General features: G+C 34.7%; 1 long non-coding RNA gene across 1 annotated transcript in view; it reads left to right on the forward strand.

The window, feature by feature from the left end:
• Window positions 1–24757, forward strand: part of LOC136830784 (uncharacterized) — a 358770-nt gene that overhangs the window by 209557 nt on the left and 124456 nt on the right. Inside the window, exon 2 of the long non-coding RNA XR_010850746.1 lies at window positions 12574–12631. This is a non-coding gene — a long non-coding RNA (uncharacterized lncRNA). The remainder of the gene's footprint in view (window positions 1–12573; window positions 12632–24757) is intronic.

The following is a 24757-nucleotide window of genomic DNA, read 5'->3' on the forward strand; positions in this document are numbered from 1 at the left end:
TTTAAAATATTGAAGAAACACCTTCGCTATACAGAGCAAATTAATTAAATCACTCATACTCATTTTCTTTTGCGGGGGCTAGGTCGTCAGCGCACCTTACATGGTGGACTGTGGGCATTACTTAAAGGTTTTTGCAGCGTCTCTTCGGACCTCAGCTGCACCTACTCTTTCACCTTTAACTTTACCTTCATCCCCACTTCGTTTCTTCTGTCTTGCTTCCCACCCTCCCTAAATGTTACTTCTAAACGTAACTGCGGGTATTTTGTCCAGTTTCTCCTTTAGATCTTTGTACTTCATCTCACTCATTTTCTGGATTTCTTTATCTTGCTGCCCAACCACACCAAATTACTCTTTTCAGTCTTAAGCGTCGATGGCTGAAAGGTCCCCCTTGCGGCTTTATAGTATAAATTACAGGCTTCATTCATTCTGTATAACTTCCATGTGAGCTAAATAACAAGCTACTTGTCATTGTAATGCACCGGCGTCATAATGTACATTGGCTGATGACACTACTATAGATGCAATCGTGCTGCATTTTGTGAGGGTTTATGTAAATATAAACAATAAAAAGAATATATGCATTCTTTTTATTATAATTTACATAATCCTTCACAAAAGTATTGTTTTTATTATTATTTACATAAATCTTCACAAAAAACAGGACAATTGCATCTATAGTAGTGTCATCAGCCAATGTATATTATTACGCAGGTGCCTTACAATAACAAGTAGCTTGTTATTTAGTTCACATGGAAGTTATACAGAATGAATGGATCCTGTAGTTCAAAACTTAATTATATTTATATGTATATGCTAGTCACTTGTACTATCAATGTGTGAGAAAATTCCACTGGCGAAAAGAATTTTCTTCATCACAAGATTTAAAAGCAAAATGCATATAGTCAGCCTGTTTGTAACAAAAACGGACAATATTTCTAAATACAGATGTCATTTTAAATTTCGGCCGATCAACACGCATGGTCTACTTGTGGTGATGCTAAAGCCTTATTTAGTGCAGCAAACATAAATCCTCAGCGAGAGGACCGACGGGTGCAGCACCCGAGAGGCCCAGTTGCAAACCACTTTCTTGGATGCGGAGACCCGCTCTAATCCATGGTGAAGGACGACGCGGGAAGACGTTGTTAAATGGGGATGGAAGGCCCATACAAAGATCGGTCCTGTAAATCTAATATAAGGTGGTTGTCGATTCTCCCAAGGACTCCCAGAAGAAACATGGGTGCGTCCGACCCCCTACCTAGGGGATGTCGGTGAGGGCAGCGTTTGCTTATATTTGCCTCGCTGTTTGTTTGCTGATTTGTTTTATTTATAATTTATCTGTTATTCTGTTCGCTTTTTTAACACCTTTACGCATAAGTGCACTCTATCATGCGAAAGCTTTCTTTGCAAATAATGGTCCATCATTCTTCATATAAATGTCCATTATAAGTAATAATAATAATTACTGTGATTTTTGTATATTTTTATATACAGTGGCCATTCTTTTTCTGTTCTTAATTATTAGATATTACCATTTGCTCATGATAAATGGATTTGGTACACGTGTGGTTTTATAGTGTTTTGCTGTTACTTCTGTTTATTAGGAAGAACAACCCGTTTTTTATTCTTAGAAATGAAAAATGCTGTAGGAACTCTCTCTCTCTCTCTCTCTCTCTCTCAGGCTGAACCAACTTTTTCATACTGAAAATAGTAACAGACATGAAACCCAAATCCTCTAATCCTTTATTTCATGTGGCAGCTGGGCAGTGCAATTAATTGTCTAGATATAGAATTACAGTACTTTAATGTAAAACGAAATCGGTAATACTTATTTTCCAGTTTGATATGTTTTAGAACTTTGACTACTATTTTAGTAAGTGCTGGAACCAAAAAAATCATTCGCTCCTAACCAGCAGTGGCTCGGATTTTATGACGAAGTTGTGTAAGTCTTTTTTTCTATAGCTTATTCTCTTCACCTTTGATAATGAGTAATTCTGTGAACTTGTTATTCCATCTCTTTATTGAGACGAAACTCTTTAAGTATTTTGTATACATATTACTAATGTGGCTTACTTACGTATGTATATACAGTATATTATATATGTAATTATATATATATATATATATATATATATATATATATATATATATATATATATATATATATATATATACATATACATATATGTGTATAGGGGGCGCTCTGTTATTACCCCCTCCGTTTAAATCGAAATTCATCGTGTGTGAATTTCGGAAAAGACTATATATATATATATATATATATATATATATATATATATATATATATATATATATATTTTAAATTGGCTACGTGAGTAAAAGGTTTCCTTTACGGATTGAAAGAAGAAATGGAGATAGTAGAAATGGGCTGGAAATGCCGCACGTGACGTCATTTTAGTAGAATTATGCATGATTTATCCATAGTTAGACAGCCTTTCGAAATTTTGCTGGGGATGCTTCCAGATCCTAGATATAGGTCAAGGGGTCTTAAGACAAGACATGCCAGTCCGGTGTGCTTAAAGCACAGTAGGCAAGAGAGGCACTGCGGTGGGTCTTCGTTTTTCATTGTTGTTATTTCAAGACAAGACATTTGCATTTAATCTTGCCTTACGGTTCGCCTACCAATAAGCAGGGTCTCGGAGAAGAAATACCAAATTTTTTTTTATTATTCAAAATGGGCGAACATTCACATTATATATACAGTATATATATATTTATATGTATAAATATATACATTTATATAAATATATAAATATATATACATATATATATATAAATACAAACTCATATATACATACATATAGATATATGTATATATATGAATGTATATACATGAGTTTGTATTTATATATATATATATTTATATATAATATAAATGTATATATTTATATTTATATTTATGCATATATAAATATATATATATATATAGATACATATATGCATATATATATACATATATATATGTATATATATAAAAACTCAAAGGTCATTATCATGCAAAGCACACAGAATTGAAACCATATATGTAAACAACGAGTCAGTAAAAATTATAGTTTAAAAAATGTATAAACAACTGAAAATTTCCCTCAAACAGGAATACAATAGAGCAAAATTGTAGTAAAAATGAATGGGGAGATGAAGACATTCTTTCCTGATGAGAATTGATGGGATGGTAGACGGGCTGCCTCGTCTTTTATCTTATCACCCTCTTTGCATAATTCTATTTTGCCACAGATTTCATTTGCAAAGTAATGCTTCTTTCTCTGTCGATCTTTCTGTCATACAGCGTGGTAACTTTGCTTTTACGGTTTCTCTGCAAGAAGTGTGAAAGAGATTTTTAAAATGCAAAATGGAGGATGTTTCAGATAACAGCATATGTAGAGAACGAGTGTTTGTTAAACATTGAAATTCGTGCTGACAGCACGATTCTTATATTTACTATCAGATTGATGCTAGTTGTCTCTTATTTAACTCTATATATACATACAAACGTACATAAATGGATGTGTATATATATGTATATAGTAAATACATGTATATATATATATATATATATATATATATATATATACAGTATATATATATATATATATATATATATATATATATATATATATATATATATATATATATATATATATGTATATATATATACATGTTTATGATATATGATGTATATATGTGTGTGTATAATATATATGTATGCATAGAGTTGAATAAGGAACAACTAGCCTTAACAAAAAAAAAAAAAAAAAATATAAAAAAATATATATATATATATATATATATATATATATATATATATATATGTGTGTGTGTGTGTGTGTGTGTGTATATCCTTGCCTTTAATGCAGAGTGCAGTACAAATATTAATAGCTAAATTCTTATTTGTCCAAGTTACAGTTTTTCTTTGTTTATTTGGCCAGGAGTATGTACATTTTTCTTCTATATACAAGTGACTGTTCTCTCACAAATTATTGGTGCAGTAGTTATTTCGTGGAAAACTACTGAGAAGGGTTGACGTTAAAGAAGCTGAGGAACTCGAAAGTTAGTGCTCACCTGCGGAGTCCAGATCAGTTGAATGTTTACTTTAGAAGTGCAGAATATATAACAACTAAGTGGGGAGCCTTGTAAAGTTACAGAATTAGTAGCGACCGACTGGGAAACGGAGGAGAGTTGATGATGTTCATAATCAGCGTAGGTAACGTTGAAGTGTGGCTGAATGTGCTTTTAGTGGATGGGAAACGTTCATTGGACGGATGACCACTGGACGGATGACCACCCTGTAGAGGCAGACGCCGTCGACATATGAGCCCTATGATCATCCGTCGGGCAGAGCATATGGCTAGCAGCTTCATTACGAACTACTGTATAATATATATATATATATATATATATATATATATATATATATATATATATATATATATATATATATATATATATATATATTTATATTTATATACACACATATAACAGAATTCTGTCTGTTAAGGTTGCCCATAAAAACAGCAAAGTGGGTATATTTTACAGCGTTATTTATCGGAAACAACTGCTTCCATCAACTCACAGGTAATGAATTAAGAGGTACAGAACAGTCATACTTATACTGCTGAGGGAATGTTCCAGAAGTCTGGAATACTTCCTCAGCTCTGTAACTCTTAATCCATTACCTTTCAGTTGATCAGTTGAGGGAAACAGTTGTCTCCGAAATATAACGCTGCAAAATCTATGCTCTTTGGTGTTTTTATGGACAACCTTTATTAGATTATATATACATACATACATACATACATACATACATACATATATATATATATATATATATATATATATATATATATATATATATATATATATATATATATATATATATCGTTTTATATCAATTCGTTATACCTGAGTAACAACTTACACCCAAGGGGAATTATAATTGATTAATGCTTCTGTGCCGCTTCAGAAACACCTATCAGTTATAATTCCCCTTGGGTGCATTTTATTCTCAAGGTTTATGGTAAATTCAATGTTATGTGATACTTATGGCTGATTTTTGTGTGTATATATATGTCTGTGTGTATTATATACATTATATATTTATATCTATCTATATATATACTGTACATATATTTTTATATGTATATAAATATATTTATATATATATACACAAAAGATAAAAGGATACATACATACATACATACATACATACATATATGTATGTATGTATGTACGTATGTATGTATTCTTTTATCTTTTCCATTTCTTTCTGTTATTTGTATGCATATGTATCGCGTTACAAGGTGGCCGAAGTTAAAGGTGGCGTACGAAAACCTTCCCCCAGAAATTCCTTACCGTTTGGAAGTGATTAACACTTCATCATTCCACCGACAGCGTAGTATTAAGAATGCATTATGTCGTTAGCGATTTAACTTTTTTGAAATTGCTGGAGGCAGTTCATTATCTCTCAATCAATATTGTGTTCAGCAGGCGTGTAAACGGAAAGCGACTGAGGAAATCATCAGTATTCATGAAGCATCGGAATCGTCAAATGAATATATCAATATCAGGGATGCCTTTGCACCTGCTGTCCCTGTGATTGTGCAGCGAATTGTTAAGAGAATCATCGATGCCTCAATATATGAGTTAGTGAAATGAAATCCATTTGTATTTTTATTTTTCGTTTTTCCCCCCCCGTTCTAGGCCCACCTTTTTTTTCAGGTTCTTTTTTTTTTTCTTTAGTACTTGATCTGCGTCAAATAAGCCTTTTATATTTATAAATATTTTTATTTGTTTCATATATATATATATATATATATATATACTGTATATATATATATATATATATATATATATATATATATATATATATATATATATATATATATATATATATATTATATGCTGAGTATCTAAGTACATGACGGATGTCGGGACTGGTCATTATACCTATTGGCCAGGGCAAGGGCGAGGTATAACGATATTGCAATTGAGAACGTTTGTTTATCACCAACATCAAATCTAAAATTCAGGTTACGGTTTTTATACGAATGTAAGATATGCTGCAATTATTATTGCTCTTGAAGCAAATGCTTCTTTCTTTCATATGACGTTCTGCGCTTCCCTTTATTTATCAGCTTTGTTGCTCGTATTTGAATTCAGTGATTAGGCAGACTTTTGATTCCCACCCCCTTTTTTTTTTTTTTTTTTTTTTTTTTTTTTAATTTCGGGACCTTCGAAAGAGTAAGAGCCAATTCGACATGAGACCAGCTTAATGTAACAACAACTACAGCATATTGTCAACCTTCGCTTAATCCCAAGAGTTGTAATATTGAGTAAATTGGCCTTTCCTTATAGCATCAGGCTTCATTAAAAACAGACTAAATTTGAGTTTTCACGAAAAAGATATTCCTGTGTGTGTGTATGTGAAAAAAGGGGAATAGATCAGTAGAAAATATGATTACGTACCAAACTTTCCCAGTTGGGAAGTGCTTGAATGTGCGAGCAAAGTTCAGCGGTGGAGAAATGACCTGAAGGTGAGTTGAAGTTGAAGGATTCTCGGGAGATTGTAGTTCTAGCATGTTAAAATGAGGTGAAATTCAGGCATTATTTAATATGCGACAGAGGGTGAAGACTTCTCCCAAGTTTTATTAGTCTGGATTTGGATGTGTTGAAGAATAATGACAGGAATGCTATTGATATTCTGTAGCCTGCTTAATTTCATAAATACGATAGATTTTTGGAGAGAATTGAAATATATTTTTGATGGAGAACTTGTCATTTAGTCTTGCAATGAATACCTAATCCCAGATCAGTAACGGGTCTGGAGAAAAAGGAGGCCACATAAAACTACGTTTTTTATTGGTGCGAACGCATAAAGCTGTCTTTTTTATGTGTAATTGGAACGTTAAATGTGGAAACAACCAAAAGATATCGTTCTTTGTCGAACTTGCAGACTGCATAAACGTGATGAGTACAGTTTTTTCAAATCGCTCAATATGCATAAAGAAACTTGATAACAAGTAATTCGTTGCCAATCAAGAAGGCAACACAAACTCTCGACTCTTCACACAGCGCACAAAAGAAGCTCCGTTCTGCACCGATCAAGCAAAAACAGAAACAAAAAAATGAAAAGTGCCGTTCCCTGCAGAGACGGAAAACGCAAATCTTCGAAGGGCACCAAAAGCCGCAGAAAGAAAGGGTGCCCCAGAAATCTTCAGGTAAGGAACAATCAGAAACCCTTCAAGGAGTCTTGAAATCGTGACTGATCCACCCATATAACATTTGACCTGAGACAGGAAAACCCAAGAGAAATGAAATAAGAGAGAGACTCAGCAGGGTGGATGGGACCCCCCCGGGGACGTCCGACAAGATGTCAGCAGTAATCACGGCCAGTTGTCAGCAATTAATCCCAAAAGGTTGTTTGGTCAGCCCTCGTTATGTTTCTTCCATTTGTTTTATGATGGGGTTAACTATATTCTCCTTTTCTGCTGTGCTTTTACTTTATATTTATGACGTTCATTTTACAATTTATTATTGTCAGTGTTTGCACATGACACTTGATATTCGCAAATTTTTAAAGATTATAATTCTCACTTTATTATAAATATGCAGAAATTCTGCTTTGTTTGTCACTTATATAAATTTTCGTGTCATTCAATGAATTATATTTTGATGAGCAGTCTTCAATTTGTATTTGCCAAAGTAATGTTGCATTAGCCGTCAGGATTTGAATTACTGAGCAAGGTTTTATCCAAGTAAATGAACATTATCTGTTGCATAAATATAACCCAGCTGAAGTCATCGCATAATCAAATAGACTGGATACGTTTGATACCTTAGTATGTAAACAGTAAAACAATAAAATGACCTTTTGACCTATTGCTTGTTGCTTGTTGTAACATATCTTGAAAATTTGTGGGAAAATTGATTTTTACAAGAGAGGGGCGTTAATCCCACTTCCAGCCTTCCTTATTTATGCGGGTTGGGAACGAATGAACTATCATGGAAGGAAATGGAAAGATACTCTTTGTTTACTAGTCCTTTCAGTTATTTACGTGGGAAAGGAAGTATGTATGTATGTATATATATATATATATATATATATATATATATATATATATATATATATATATATATATATATATATATATATATATATATATATATATATATACATACAATATTATTATATATTGTATATGTCATATATAATATACTGTGTATAAAATATATATATTGTACATAATTATATATATATATATATATATATATATATATATATATATATATATATATATATATATATGTATGTATGTATGTATGTATGCAGTCGAAAGAGGTTTAATAAATGTTGCAATCGAAGATGAAAGTGGAGCAGTGAAAATAGTAAGTATATTGTTATGTAAGAATGGGGGCGGTCCTCTTTCAAGGCTATCCAAATGGAAAGTTAGATGCTTGAGGGAACGCTTGCTTTGGAGTCGGTTTGCTGTCCATCATTGTATATTATTATTTTGTTATTATCAATACTGATTTGTTTTTGAAACAAATGTAATTTCCTCGCTTCGTGGAGAGAGAGAGAGAGAGAGAGAGAGAGAGAGAGAGAGAGAGAGAGAGAGAGGACAGTTTTAGCATGCAGCCAACACTTCGTAACTTAGCTTTCAAATGAATCCAGCAGTAGTTCTTAAATGGATGACGACTGGGGTGTGAACATCACTGAATTCAATGACTATTTGCGCGGGCGAATGGCCCATTTGGCATGGAGTTCATCAGTTCCATACCGTTATTCAAAACGCGTAAATTACAGCCAGTGCCTGGTGAAGGTTTTGAAATTAACTGTATTAATGAATTTCTAATTAAAAGACACTTTTTGCTTTCGAGTGGTCGATGATTACTTTTTTGCCTCGTAGTTAATTGAAAAGCTTACGAATAATTAAAACATACCGCGATTATCAAATCCGGCGTTATTTTCCAATATGGGTACCTGTGATTACAGCGTTGCTTGTTTCACAATAGAGTGAATTTGGACATATTAACTTTTTCTATTACCGTTAAAAAAAAAAGTGATTTCGGCGGCTGCCGGGAATGTTACAAAACTGCGGGGGAGATTTATTTTGGTGAATGAAGGGGCTGTTGGAACTTGACGTGGATGTCTTTTGCATTATAGGCAGCAGATTTAAAATTACATTTCAGTTCCGTTTTCGTCTGGCGCATTTAAAAATAGGGTTAAAAACCAATATCTCTGGAATATATTTAACATTATGAAGTATCGCGTATATGATCTGAGTTACAGCCTATATTATTGTCCCTTGCTTTTTACTTATTTTTGTTCCTTCTTTTTATTTTAATCAGCCATGGGGGCCTTAGGTCCAAAGGTACCGATCGACATGCCACTTCAGTTGTGGAAGGTGGTAAGTCTGGGAAAACTAAACCAGAAAGAGACTTCCAAAGCTTGGTAGTGTTGGGGACGAAACCGTCACCTAACCGTGCAGTCCGAATATTATTGATGACTGAAGGGTCTGGCAGCATGAGCTGCCGTCGATCATGAAAATTTCCCAGGATATCGACGGCTCATATTTACCGTCAGCAGCCCTAGGAAAGAAAGACAGCTATAGTGAATTCTTTTCTGGGTTATTGCGACTCCAGCTTACGGTATTAAATCAATCAAACGAAATCTCAGTCGTAGCTGGGATCATTCTTAATAATGATCAAAATTCGACATGTCAGTTTCCAGGTTTTCCATTCCGGAGCCACTCGTGGCTTTTGGGAAATATGAATATCATAACTTCAGAGATTGCATAAGTTATGGGACTCTCAGTCATGACAGATGGCTTTATCGGAATTGGCCTTTTGTGCGAATCCCGTAGCGTCATCGAATTTAACTTGAGCCTTGGATGTCGTGTTGCGGTAATTTAGATGTTATGTTGGTCGTTGTGACAATACAATGATAATAGGAATGAATAAATCCACAATGTTTTTTTCTTGACATACTAGATAATTTCATGTCAGGTAATAGCAATATTATTATTACTATTATCTATTGTTTTGATAATTAATAGTTTTGTAAACCCGTTGCATGAAAAGTACCGTTTTTGTCTTTCTATGATTACCACAAATCATACCTCTAGATTTATTTTCCAATAAGTAGCATAAAAAAGAGAGGAGTATCCACCTCCTCCTCCTCCTCCTCCTCCTCCACTGAAGGTTCTCTGACTTTTTCTGTCGAACGAATCGATGTGGAAATCCTCGAGCAACACGCAATGAGGCGTTCCTAAGAAAGTCAATATCGTGAAGTAATTGGCAAGATGGGAGCAAAATGACCTGTGGTAATTGGTACCTGAGATGCCCCAGCCCGTTGCTGGATGCCCTACCCTAAGCCTGGAGTCCCTAAGAGATTGATACCTTGGCATCAAACCGGGTGATATTAAACGATGGGAAGAGCCGATCTCGGTTCACCTTGGTTCTACCTGTGAGCCTCCGCAGCAGCAGCTTGAATTGACTCTATCTGGCCTTTGGTTCTCCCAAGGGGCGGAGAGGGACAAAAAACGTAATTTTTGTCAGGTTTCGTGACTTGTTCTATTGCCAGGAAGAGCTTTTTTGTCAAGGTGCTCGAAACAGCAGGTGAAGATTAGTAATTTCTTCTCTTGGGGGAGGATTCGTGTGGTATTTTCTTTATTCTAAACGCGTCTGTGGTTCTTGAACATGAATGATTTTATTTATATTATCGTCATTTCCTAGTAAACTGTCTCTAGCCCATCGAATCAGAATTAATGAGGCTGTATTGTATGAAATTTATGAGTTCTTACTGAACCTTGTGGTCTTAAACATATACAACTTTCATGATTTACAAGAACCATTCCAAGTAGTAGCTTCAACTTGGCATTGCGTGTGGGTAATAGATATCGAAGGAATTTCTTTTATTCTTAGGTATTACAGTCAAGGCACTCAATCATTATTCTGGAATACTGTCTCGCTATTCTAAAATACTAGGCATCAAAGGTACTATCTCGCTAATCATGGTTACTGGGTATCAAAGGCGCTATACCGTTAATTTTGGTGATAGGTCACTTGGTAATAGGTATCATATGTTCTTTATCGTTATACCTGAGTACTGGGTGGCACTCTCTCGTTGTTCTTGAGATACTTGGTATCAGAGGAACTGTCTGGTTGTGGGATTATCTGTACTAAATGCTCTTTCTCGTTGATCATAAAAGATTAGGTACCACACCGCAAAATTTTTGTTTCAATCTGGAATTATTAAATATAAAGACACTGGTTATCCAGGGTAACTTTCTTCCTATCCATATTATGATAGGTACCATGTACAGTTTTAATTGCTCATGGAAGGATAACTGTAAGAGACAATTTCCTATTTTTCGCTGGGATGCTCGGTATTAGTTCTTAGTTGTCACTCAGATGATGTAAAGACCATGATATCTGAATCTAGATTTCTCAGATTTTATTGATGATGCGCAATTCCCATAGAGTTTGTTCATGTAATTGGGACTTGCTCAAGACCGTGGAGATGCAAAAGCATGAAGATGATTATTTTATTATTGTTCAGGAGATAAACCCTATTCATATAGAACAAGCCCACAGGGGCCATTGACTTGAAATTCAAGCCTCCAAAGAATATGGTGTTCATTCGAAAGAAGTACCAGAAGGTAATGGGAAATGCAGAAAGAGATCAGTTATTAGAAAAACAGATAAATTAATAAATAAAAAAATGAATAAATAAAAATGTACGTCAATTATTAAAATACAAGGAGAATTGTAGTAGGGTAGTAATGCATTGCATCTGAGCTTGAACTAATGAAGTTATTAACAAGGGACATTGATATGCACATACAAACTTTACTTGTTCAATCAAAGTCGTGATTGATTTTCTCGCAGAAATGACGTACAGGACCAAATTGCGCGGAAAACGTATGTTTGCAGAAAAATTGACATCAAAACAAAGACTACATCCATTTTTTTTTTGTTCCGGTCTGAATCTCAAGATACGAAATGATCCCATTTAGCGGCGCGAGAAGGAGGAAAATCTCTGAAGCTGTTACAGCTACAACCTGCAACAATGCTTTGTTGCGGCTGATATCCCTCTGAGCATTTCCAGTTTAGTGCACAGACAAAAAAAAAAAAAAAAAAGAGAAAAGTTCTCCACTGAAGTGAGCTGCCGGTGCAGAAAATAAGGTGTTTCATAAGATAACGATTTTTTTTTTCATAAAAAAATTCTTAAAAATCCCTTAATCTATAACTTTACAATGGTTTGTATTATAGTTCGTATTCCAGTTTACTCCATCGTCGATCTTGGTAAGAGAATATATGTATGTGTGTGTGTATGTATGTACATATATATGTATATGTGTGTGTTTGTGTGTGTGTATTAGTGAACAATGTTCTAACAAGGAAAAAAGTGCAAGGGTAGTTTAACCATAAGTTCTGCATTTTTTAAAAACAAATTGCTAATGTTCTTTATTGACTATTGACAGGTATAAAATAAATACTTTACAAAATAGCATAAATGCCCTTCGTGAAGTATAAAAACTTCTTTTTCTTTTCCAGTAACGACGAAATCGACAAGGAAACGGCGCGTGGAAAGACCGCCGACAAAATGGAAAGGGTAAGTAGAAGGATAAGACTTCCCAGCTGTTCTTTATTTGACGCTTCCTTAATTAATCTCTCGTGTATCATCTTTGTTAGTTTCCACTTAATGCCTGCTATTGTTTCTCATTCTTAGTTCGTATATATAAATTACATATATATTATCTGTTTTCAGATCCCCGATTTTGTGTCGAATTTCTACCCTTATTTCTCGTCTCGTGCATGGCCTTTTTCTTGGTCGTAATCGGGTTACTGTTTTAGTTAAGCTATGTACTTACCTTAGCCTCAGATTCATTGTTTTCTCTCTTTTTTCCATGTAATTTTCCGTTTAGTTCATCACATCTATGTGTTAATCTTAGTGCTGGTATATTTAATATATATATATATATATATATATATATATATATATATATATATATATATATATTGATATATATATATATATATATATATATATATATATATATATATTGATATATATATAAAATATATATATATATATATATATATATATATATATATATATATATATATATATATATATATATATATATATATATATTGATTGAAATTGTATGCATGTACTTTAATATTAGGAAGTTAGGAAAGTTGAAGCCTAAATGAGGTGTCTTGTATGTATTTGTGTGTATGAGAGAGAGAGAGAGAGAGAGAGAGAGAGAGAGAGAGAGAGAGAGAGAGAGAGAGAGAGCTTTAGGGAGTTATTTAGGGTAATAAGAAATAGTTGTGTTTGAAAAAAAAGGACGATTTCAGACACTCATCCAAGTCTCGCCGAATGCATTTTCTCATTTTTGAAGCATCAGAAAATGTCTGAAACTTTACTTGACAAAACAACGACAATGTAAGTGATCCTGTAGCAGTCTCTTTCTGCACTTCAGATATGTTAATAATTATTTATGTTTAGAACCTACTACTCTGCTCTTTAGCAATCATCAGCTGAACGTCTGAAATAGCTGACCATCTAAGGATCACATATAATGTGTATTCGGTAAAATGGCATATCAGGATTCGGCTTGATATATAGTCTTACTTCATGCACCTTGAACTCTTCAAAATGATCAGTATACCTTCGGCAGTCCGCTTCTCTGTAAATGGATTTTTTAGTGTTGGAGGTTGAAGGCCAAAGTACACAACCTTGTATTACACCAGATATTGTTTTATATTCCTGCTATAGAAAGGGAAAAATCCACGGGTACCCTTTCCCAATAACAGAACGTTAATTATTTATAATATAACAAAGTATTTTGAATTTGATCTATGAACAGATGACAACTAGTAATATATAAAATAAATGGTAATTATTAGTGTACATTTCAGAATGAAATAAATCAAACCAGGAGTATAAATAATATTACTAGTTTTTATTTTACCATTAAGATTGTATGAGAAAATACATTTCATGGCTTACCGACCTGTTGTAAAATTATCAAGACCTGAAAAAACACCAAAACTCAGCTTTAAAAATCTAGTAAATTATTATCTTCCTTTAGATACGATTATTCGAGTTGACAGGCGCGTTGCCATCCATTTAAAGCCTGCTCAGCAAATGAAAAAATGATTTAGTATTAGAATGAGCCTTTCCATTGGCGGTGATTAAAGTTCGAAGTGCAGCAGAAAAAAGTGAATATGAATTCTCCTAAGATGTTTGTCATATTGCTTTGATGGATGAAGACATATTATGGTCTGGTTATTTTGAATATTAAGAAATTTCCTAATTCCTTACAGAATACGAGCCCTGGGGTCCGGTTAGTAATCAAAAGGCAAGCGCAGTGGGTCGTAGTAAGGGCCGATAAGCCAACAGCGAGTCAGTTCTCGTAGTAGTTACAATAACCAACGATGATATGGACTAGAGGCATAATGGGATACTTTTCTGTGCAAAATTTAGTAACGACAGGTCCCAAGTGCCAATGGGACGGGCACTTTAATGTCCTTTTGTAGCCCAGACCCAAAGAAAAGAGAAAAGAGTGGAAAAAAGGAAGAAGGAAGGGAGGGAGGAGCTTAACCACGAAGGAAACTGCAGAGGTCGATATAAGCCAGTCTGTCCCGAGGAAACTTGATCTCGCCAGAAAAATGCATATCAGTTGATTTATCCCTAAGTGCTGGCGAAAGTGCTTCTTGAAAAAATCATTCTGGCATTGCTAAAGCAGTGAAAGAAAATAATTGATGAATAAAGTTATGTTAACTGGTATGGACTACTTGGTAATGTATGTGTAAATTAATAATTTGGGTGTCAGATAATAAAAATGCCGGCGAAAAAAACTCTCCAACACGCTGATGAGTACATTGTGACAGAAAAGAAGCATTTATGAGTATTTATTTGGATGAAAGTTCTCCCGCACAATTTTGAGTTGAAATAAGAGCAAGAAAAAATGAATCTGCTTAAAAAAAAAGTTGTAATAGCCTTAAGTTTCTCTCTCTCTCTCTCTCTCTCTCTCTCTCTCTCTCTCTCTCTCTCTCTCTCTCTCTCTCTCTTTTGATCCCTGGTCACAGGAAAAGCTTGTTAGCGGACCCTTTTGGGATTCCATTGTAGTTTAGTTTTGTAAAATTTTTCGGTGGGTTTGGGTCGAGACTTTTCACTTTTCTTCTTTTTTATGACTCTATTATCATTGACGCTATTTGTCTCTCGGTCTGTATAATAGTGGGTACAAAGCGAGAATTATTTAAATCTAGGTTTAATCTCTCTCTCTCTCTCTCTCTCTCTCTCTCTCTCTCTCTCTCTCTCTCTCTCTCTCTCTTTCTTACGCGCTTACACACGCACATCTTTGCTCTAAAAACGATACTGGAAAGCGAAATGAAGAAAAATGAGATGTGTCGTTTCAAGGTGAAATATTGAGCGTTCATCAGCTTTAAACTTTAAGTGAAGAAAGATCTTTTCAATCAACGTAGATGCCGACCAAAGGGAACACTGTGATTTTTTCCAGGGCTCGTAGATATTCAGCCCTTTTCCTTAGTCGGTTACAAGTAATTTTTATATTTTTTCATTTTAGTAAATTGGTTTAGTATAATTTTTAATTCATTAGATATGATTTCTTATTGTTGTAGCCTGTTGTATTGTATATCATGGATTGTGCATATCTGGAAAACAGGGCACAAAGATACACGGATGTATGAACTGACTTTGAAATGTATATTATTCTATTTTTTATAAAATTTTGCTATAGTTGCTCGGACATTGCTGAGGCTGCTGTGTCCGTTTGTGTGTGTGTGTGAGAGAGAGAGAGAGAGAGAGAGAGAGAGAGAGAGAGAGAGAGAGAGAGAGAGAGAGAGAGAGAGAATAAAATATTTGTCAGTGATATTCTCTGGGGAGTGGTTGAATATCTTTTATTCAGAACACGACAGTATGGTAGTCCTTGCAGATTTCTCTTTCTCTTTTGAGCATGCTTTATTTCCCCAATTGAAATAGCCCATGCAAATACTGGTCATTAGTAGTATTTGCATGTCTTCGTACGTTACAGGATACCAGCTCTCCCGGGGCACTAAGTGAAAACTTGAAAGTGTAGATTATATACTTGTATTTGTAAAGGCAGAGAAAGTTTTATTCGTTTAAACAAGCCTGTTCTTTGAATGGATAAAAAACATAGAATGCATTCTGGATGATATAAAGAAAACAAATTAGTGAACGGGTTTTAGAGTAAAATAAGTTTTAAGTCCTTAAACGGCTGTTGTTTATTATTGCCTGTCAAACAAGTTGTAAGTAAACTTGGAAAGAATGGTATTTTTTAATTTTTTTTATTAAATTAAGGCATCGTTCATTGAAATATATCATTGCCCACAGATTCTCCAGGTAGAAAGTAAGTGCTGTTTTTGGAATGCTGATCACTGAAAGCGACTACTTGTCTTTGTATTATTTTATATTTTGCTATCAGTTACTAATAAAAGTATTTGGAGTGCTAACACACCATGATGTGAAAATAGTTGTAACCATTCCGTACTGGCCTTTGGTATTCTTTATAAGCTATTAAGACAAGAACTAGACTGCTGAAACTTTTTTTTTTAAAGTTTCGGTGACTCCTCGTGCTTTACAAGATGGGGCATTAACTCTTCTTTTACCGAGGCATGTGACTGGCATGAAACTGTAAACTCCAGCGGAAGATTTTTTAATTATTTATTTCAAAATTTTGTCCCGATACCCACTGATTACATTGTAAACGTGTTTGATTTTCGCATTTGATTAGTAGGCTCAAGGGGCGTCCTAAACATTGGCAAAGTATTTATAAAATTTGAAATCAGTAGATACTGCAACGTAGTATTATAACGTTTTTGGACTACAAAACATGTAGGGAGCAAACAGTTTTGTGAAATCACTGAAATTTATTCTTCTCTAAACTATGGAGTGCCTGTTTAGTTTTATTGTTTCCGGTATCATTTGCATGTAGATACCAGGAAATCAGTTGCATTTTCGAAACAAGCTTTTATAACTGTTGAATTTAGCGAGAATGATTAAGTGATATATCTGCCAGAGTATTTAATCTATCCGCGTGTGAACATGTGTGCTACCTGAAATATCTGTACGTCCAAAGAAATTGAAATGCATAACGTGTTTCAAAATAAAGGGCCAAGATTGTTTTAATGGAAGCACTTTTCATCACAAAATAAACTCAGAAGACAACAACATACATTTGCAATTCAAATAGCTTAAGAAAAAGGATTATACGGTGAAGGGGTACTTATTTTGTCACTGAAATATGAAACTTTAATTTATAGCTTTGCGTGTTGGACTTGAAGTAGTGCTGTGTTCAGTGTCCATAGAAACAAGCCGACATAAAAAATGGCGAGAAGCTGTTTACCAGGACTATTAATCTAATGCCAGCATAGAGAAGGCTTACAGCTCCGACAATGCGCCATTGCAACCGTAATCATGCAAGTGAAAATTCGCCAACTTCAGGGATTACAAGTACCAGATGACCTCAGGAATTGACCCCCCACCATCCCCTTCCCCATCCAACGTCCCACCTCCCTTAACACCCACTACCAACTCCGAAGGGGTTTGGAGGATTTCTTGTGTATATGCTTCATGCGTCCGCTTTTTTGTATCTTTTCTTTTATGCGGAGGATGTGTGACGTAAAGAGAAAAAAGGTAAAAAGAAAGGAACGCTTTTGGTGAGAAATGGCCGTGAAAGAGGGACTGGGAAAGCGGGGGTTTCGAGCTTGGAAGGGGGAAAACAATGGGGTGGAATGATAATGGGCTGGAAAGGAATGAGGAAATGGAAAGATACGATAATAGCGGGGAATACTTGGAGACTTGTCAGTGACGCAGACTTAACCCTTCGTGTCTCCCCTTCCCGTTTTCCGCCAGGGAGGGCCAAGGCTGAGAACACATTGGCATTCATTGTGCTAAAGCGCGTACATGCGAAGGGACGAGCAGATTGAAAGCGCAGGCACGTACGCGGCCTTCAGCAAGAAAAAAAAATTCCGATTCCAAAGCAAATCACAGGATATACAAAAGTTGCCAGTTTTGGTTCCTGGATCTCTCTCTCTCTCTCTCTCTCTCTCTCTCTCTCTCTCTCTCTCTCTCTCTCTCTCTCTCTCTCTCTCTCTCTGAATCCTACTACGTACCCATTCTTAAGAGTTTGTTGTTGTTCTTGGCTTTTGGAAGGTGGTGATTTCGACCCCTCATCCCTGGGACTGAAACTTTTAATGGGGAGTTAGCGTGGTGCTAATCCTCCCAAATAGGCTTAGTGGGGTCGTATTCGAGGAGAGAATTGTAGACACTTTAGCTTTTGGGAAAAAAAAATAGGTTTAGGGACAGTCTTGTTTTCATTGCTTTATCTTTTCCTACTTTGATTTTTCAGCCTTTCATCTAAAACACTGTTTTAAGTGTGCGTTTTCCTAAGTTTTTATTTGGAAATTCCTCGTCTTTGTGAATTGTTATTTTTTTTTTATTTAGCGTCATCATCGTCATCATCAACATCTCTTTCGGTGCCGTGCGAAACTAAAGTCATTCGTTTCTTGTGCTTTCTCTTCTACGAATCTCCACTCATTTCCTGCCTCCCGTCCCACAGGTTTTTATCCGAGAAGGTCTGGGCCTTTCAACTCTTCTGGTGCCCACAGGATCTCCCTGGGATGGTGCAAAGTACAGTATGTGTGCGTGCCAGCTCTGGTGGGCGGGTGTAGAATATGCTGGCTTATGCATTACGGGCTCTTGCCCTAAAGCAGACCTAAGTGTCATCTACGAATGGATTACTGCAGTCTTCCTTATGGTGTCATTTCTCACTCTGTCTGACCATCTGGATTCTAGTATAATCAAAGAAATCTTACAGGTGTAGTTGTACTTTCATACCTTATAGCAGTAGATCGCATTAGGCTAATGTACATAATCTTAAATTTGTATGCAATTTCATTATATTTGACTCAAATAAATTATTCAGCCTGCAAATTGTTTGATTTGCCTTTTTTAGTTTTTTACTAAATTCATACTTAAGAACCTTTATTGGATATTATTGTTTCTAAATATATAAATGATAATTGCATTAATTCCCTCTCTCCATTGAAATTTATCCGGCCCTTTCAGCACAACATTGGAATACTTCTCTTTCATTTCTGGATTTTCGTCTATAATATTATGCGATAAACTTCAGTGCAAGTGCTCATACAAAGAAGAAAAGCCAACGGCAGTATTTAAAAAAAAATGGTATAGAGGCTGAGAGCTAGGTGTTTTTGAAAAAAAAAAGGCATATAATATTAATTTATGTTATTGTTGTTACTGGAAGGAGATTCTGTGAATGTTTAGAATAACATTCCAACCCGCTGGATAATTTCTACTTCAAGCTGGAGATGATTTCTGACACTCCCAACGTCGAAACGTTGCCCTTAGAGTTTTATGTCCTAACAGCTTTGCTACGTTCATATATTCCATGTAAATGCTTTCATCTTCATTAATCCAAAACAGTCCATGAGTTGAACGTTCAGTCTTGAAGCTTAAAAGAAGTTAGAAGGATTTCTTTACTTAAAGGTATGAAGCTGGTATGGTCTTGAATTTCTAGCGGTTTCGTAAGCTCTTGTTGGAGCTTGCATCAATGTTGGGGCTACTCTTACTCATGCTGCTGATGTCAGTACATAACAGAAGATTCTTGGGTTAAGTGCTGTGCCAAGCACGTTTTCTTTAACAGACGATCAAGTATGAAAAGAGTCAGTATGATTGGATTTACACTGTCTTGCCAAAGGCAGCAAAATTGTCATCGGATATTACACAGTTCCTTTAAATGACAGAACAGAAGCTTCCATCAACTATATAAAACAAAATAAAAGTCTGAATACTTACTGTCTGTTCCTCGTTAGGAATACGTTCTTTAATATTTAATAATTCCAAACATTCGTGAGTACACCGGAATACTATTTGAAATAATTTAGTGTAATGTATTATCGAAGCGGAAGGGACTAGAAATTTAAGTGTATACGTTCCTCTCTCTCTCTCTCTCTCTCTCTCTCTCTCTCTCTCTCTCTCTCTCTCTCTCTCTCTCTCTCTCATGGGTCAATCTTGGTAATTACTCTTAGTTTTATAGTTACGCCATTACGTTTCGTGAACTCTGAAATGTCTCTTGATGTGATACAGGATTTTCCAGATGATTTTTCATTCTTCGTTTGGTGAATAAGGAGGTTGGATAGAGGCTGGAAGAAATGCAAAAACAAAAGGAAAGATATGCTTCGAATTTTGATGTCAGCTATTTACTTCCCTTGTCTGTCAAACCTCGGTTATCATGTGTGTTCTCTTCACTGCTTGGCCGTTTACTCATGTTATGTTTAGTGAATATTTTTCCAATGAGGATAAGATTCGATATCTATTATCTATGGTTCTTGGATCATTAACGTTACCGTTCTTTATTATTATTTTACTTCAGGATGAAAAGACCCTAAAAGAGTAGAGTTACAAAGTACTGAGGATGTTATAGTTTGCTATAATCTTTACCAGTGCATCCTCAGTACTCCTCTTTCTACAGGTCTTGATATTCTGCAGTCTTTTGAGGTTTGTTACTATTATTTTCCCGATGGGCTTATTATTATTATTATTATTATTATTATTATTATTATTATTATTATTATTATTATTATTATTATTATTATTTTTCTTTATGTATGAATAAGATTCACGTTCACAAACCTGTAAGATAAAAAGATCCTTAATATGGCAGTTTTTTTAAATGTAAACATAGAAATACGACAAACTCTCCAGCTTTTAAAAAAAATTTCTCACCCGACAATTTAGGTTTTTTTTTTAATCCCGCATTATTATTATTATTATTATTATTATTATTATTATTATTATTATTATTATTATTATTATTATTATTATTATTATTATTATTATTATTATTGTAAAATTACGAAAAGACCTTCTTTAATAAACAGAATGGCAGTTTCAACAGCATTTATTTTATATAGTAAACGCTCAGTTCGTCTTATCAATTGCTTTTCTTGCGCTGGAATGATTGCAAGCAATTGACCGATATGAATGATGCCCTAACGAGATGGGCGAAACTAGTCGGCATCCTGAATGATCAGTTGAATGACTTCTTACTTCTGCGGCTTGCCATGGAAGAGCCCTTGATGGAGCCACACTAGCTCCAGAACCCTTGTGAAGAGGATGGAGTTACTCTCTGTTTGAATCAAAGAAGTATTGATCCCTCTAAATATTTCTGTTGCGGAATATTATTCTACTTTATGAAGTGTTGTGTATAATCATGTAAATGTATCCTCCTTTGTGCAGTAACCATAGTTTGAGGGTAATGAATTACACGTTTATGCTTGAGTTACCCATCCCGGGGCCGCATTTCTTAACGCATGGTCTTATAAAAGTGGTTAGAATGAAGTTAGCTTTGTCACTTTCATTACACTACATAGACTGTGCAAACAGTTCAATTTAACAGCCTCTGTCGTTATTCTTTCATTTGCAATCAACTTCCACATTACACTACCATAAAGGAGGGTCTCTCCCCATTCTTTTGAATGCAGTCAACTACCGTTTTGCTTTTATTCTATGACTACCCTTTACCCTCTCCTCTCATCCTAACATTGTTATATTTAATCCCAAGTACTTGTATGGAACAGTCAGTTCCATTCTTTAACTAATCATTGCTCTATTTTCCTGGTTGCCATTTACACTTATAATATTACACGTTTCACATTTACTGTTAATATTTTCATCATACAAACCCTGTTTCTGCAGTTTATCTTTTTTATCCCCAGTCATTACTGTATGATCAACAAACATCAACCATTCTGTCTCCATAAATGATTCAGTTTTTACATCTACGGCCTTTCTCCGACTTCTCATATAGCTCATCCAAACCAGGCACTCTTTCCTCTACATATGCTTTGCCTTTATCATAAGAACTTTCAGTTGATTTCAGTAACTTGAATTCTATACCAGACATTATCAGCACCCTTGAACTTGTCTGTATATCGATTCTGTTATAAGCTTTATATAAGTCCATATTTGCCACTAACATCGTTTTCCGTTTTCCTTCCAACTTCTGACATAACTGTTTCATGACAAATATCTCATACACACACTTCCTTCCGTTTTTAAACTCATATCGTTCCTTCCTTCCATGCTAATCCTTCTGTCACGTGACACCTCTTAGAGAAACAGTGACTAGGTCGTACGCTCACTGTTACCGCTGTAGCAGCTAAATTTAATTAGCTTGCAAGATATATATATATATATATAAGATATATATATATATATATATATATATATATATATATATATATATATATATATATATATATATACTCATAGATAGATAGATATATAGATAGCTTGATATCTGATTTATTGAAAAAAAATCACCATTTGCACTACACTCTTATATATATATTTCTGCATTTTTGTAATAATGCTTTGCACATCATAGAAAAAGGATGCATTAAGAAAAAATGTTTTTTTCGGTGAATTGTAACGTTACATTTTTTTATGGGTATTAAATGGAAGAATTTTTTCTTTTGAAGATAATTTTTCATATATTCATATTTTTTTCATCCCGATGAATATGGTCTTTCAGTTTGCTCCACTTTGTAAAACAAATCATAAATATGGAGGGAGAGTTATATATATATATATATCTTTGTATGCGATAACGAGTCATATTCATTCGTCCGATATGCAGATCTTTCGACGCAATAACAAGCCTTTTTTATCGTTGGAGAAACTGTATCATCATTATCCCTTTCATCCACTCGACAGCCCGAGTTTTTTTTTTTTTTTTTAACTGAATGGACGAATAACATGGGAAAAATGCCTAAAAGAAAGGAGCTGTCAGTTCGACAAGAAAATTGTTGGTTCGATTTTATCTGGAGATGAGATGACGACAAGCCTTGGAACAGGGGATTGGGTAAAAGGTGTGAAATTTGGTTCTGTAGAAATACTATTATTTTTGGAACCTCTTTTATAATGGTGGTATGTTTTTTCACGTTTTTAATAAATGTTTCTCGAGGCCACTCTTCTTTTCATATTTTCCACGCTTTATTCCTTTTTTAACTATATTTATTACTGTTATCAACTATATTTCTTATTGCTATTAACTATATTTATTCTTACGTTTTTATTCATATGCAAAGATTACCTGTAGGAACGACGAGAGGCCTTCACATAGTAATGGCCAGGATGCGAAAACTTTAAAAATAGTTGCAGAAATAGGAATTTTTTGAATTTTTTAAGTCAGTTGACTAATGTAATACAAAAACACACTCTAGTCTTTCTTTTTTATTCTGCCTCATTTAGACTGAGGAAAAATCGTTGTCCATAATGTATTGTATACCTTGTTAGATTAGTTTTATATTGTGCAACTTTTGCAATCGACCTTTGACACGAACATTAAAGATGTGATGTTTTTCTTTGAAGCAATGATTCTTTTGGACTACACTGTATTTCGCGGTTCATAATGACAGCTTGCGCTTCAGTGGTTGTTGTAATTTTATTCAGTTGTACATTTTGGTAGCTTGCGTTTCATTACTAGTTGGTAACCATGACCAGAGGCTTATTTTGTGGGTAAAGTGTCGTGAGTAACTGCCAAGAGTTGTATTTTGCTAGCTTGTGCTTCATTAGTTGTTTGCAACTATTCAGACGTGCATTTTGACATCTTTCTCTGCATTATTTGTGGGTTGCTCGACTCAGAAGCGCATTTTGGTAGCTTTCATGTAATTATTTAAGGGTAATTTGATCCAGAGGTGCATTTTTATTTTTCTGTGAAAGAAAACTATTCCGACGACTTTGTCTGTCCGTCCGCACTTTTTCTGTCCGCAATTTTTCTGTCCGCCCTGAGATCTTAAAAACTACCGAGGCTAGAGGGCTGCAAATGGATGTTTTTTCTCAGAAGTTTTGGGCAGCTTTCATTTTATTATTTGTGGGTAACAGTTTGGTATCTTCAGTTTTATTAGGTATAATTTAGTAGCTTGCATTTCATCAGTAGGAGGAAACTCTACTCAGAAATGCATTTAGGGAGCTTGCATTCCATTAGTTTTTTTTAAAACTTAACTTAGAGACACGGTATGGTAACTTAGGTTTTATTAGTTGTGGGTTTCATTAATTTTTGGTTAGTTTATTCAGAGGTGCATGTTAGTAGCATGCTTTTTATTAGTTTCTGAGTAGCTGTACCCGGGGCTGGTTATAATATGTCATGCATTATTAGCTGTGGGTAAAGTAAGTATATCTTAGTTTAACCAGACCACTGAGCTGATTAACAGCTCTCCTAGGGCTGGCCCGAAGGATTAGATTTATTTGTAAGTGGCTAAGAACCAATTGGTTACCTAGCAACGGGACCTACAGCTTATTGTGGAATCCGAACCACATTATAGCGAGAAATTAATTTCTGTCACCAGAAACAAATTTCTCTTGTTCTTCACTGCACGGTCGGAGATTCGAACTCGCGACCATCAGAGTGGTAGCTGAGAACGGAACCCGCTCACCCAGCGAAGAACTAGCTGTGGGTAACTTTACCCAGATGTGTATTGGATAATTTTTGTTTTATTATGAGAAATTACATCCAGAGGGCCAGTTAAATACAACTCTTTGAGTAAGTTAACTCAGAGATACTTGTTGATAGCTTGCATTTTATTAGTTGTAGGTAACTTTACTCAGGTTTATTCTGCAGCTTGTTCTTTTATTATATGTGGGATGCGGGGGACACTA

Source organism: Macrobrachium rosenbergii, chromosome 47 (assembly GCF_040412425.1).
Source record: "Macrobrachium rosenbergii isolate ZJJX-2024 chromosome 47, ASM4041242v1, whole genome shotgun sequence".
Taxonomy (NCBI): domain Eukaryota; kingdom Metazoa; phylum Arthropoda; class Malacostraca; order Decapoda; family Palaemonidae; genus Macrobrachium; species Macrobrachium rosenbergii.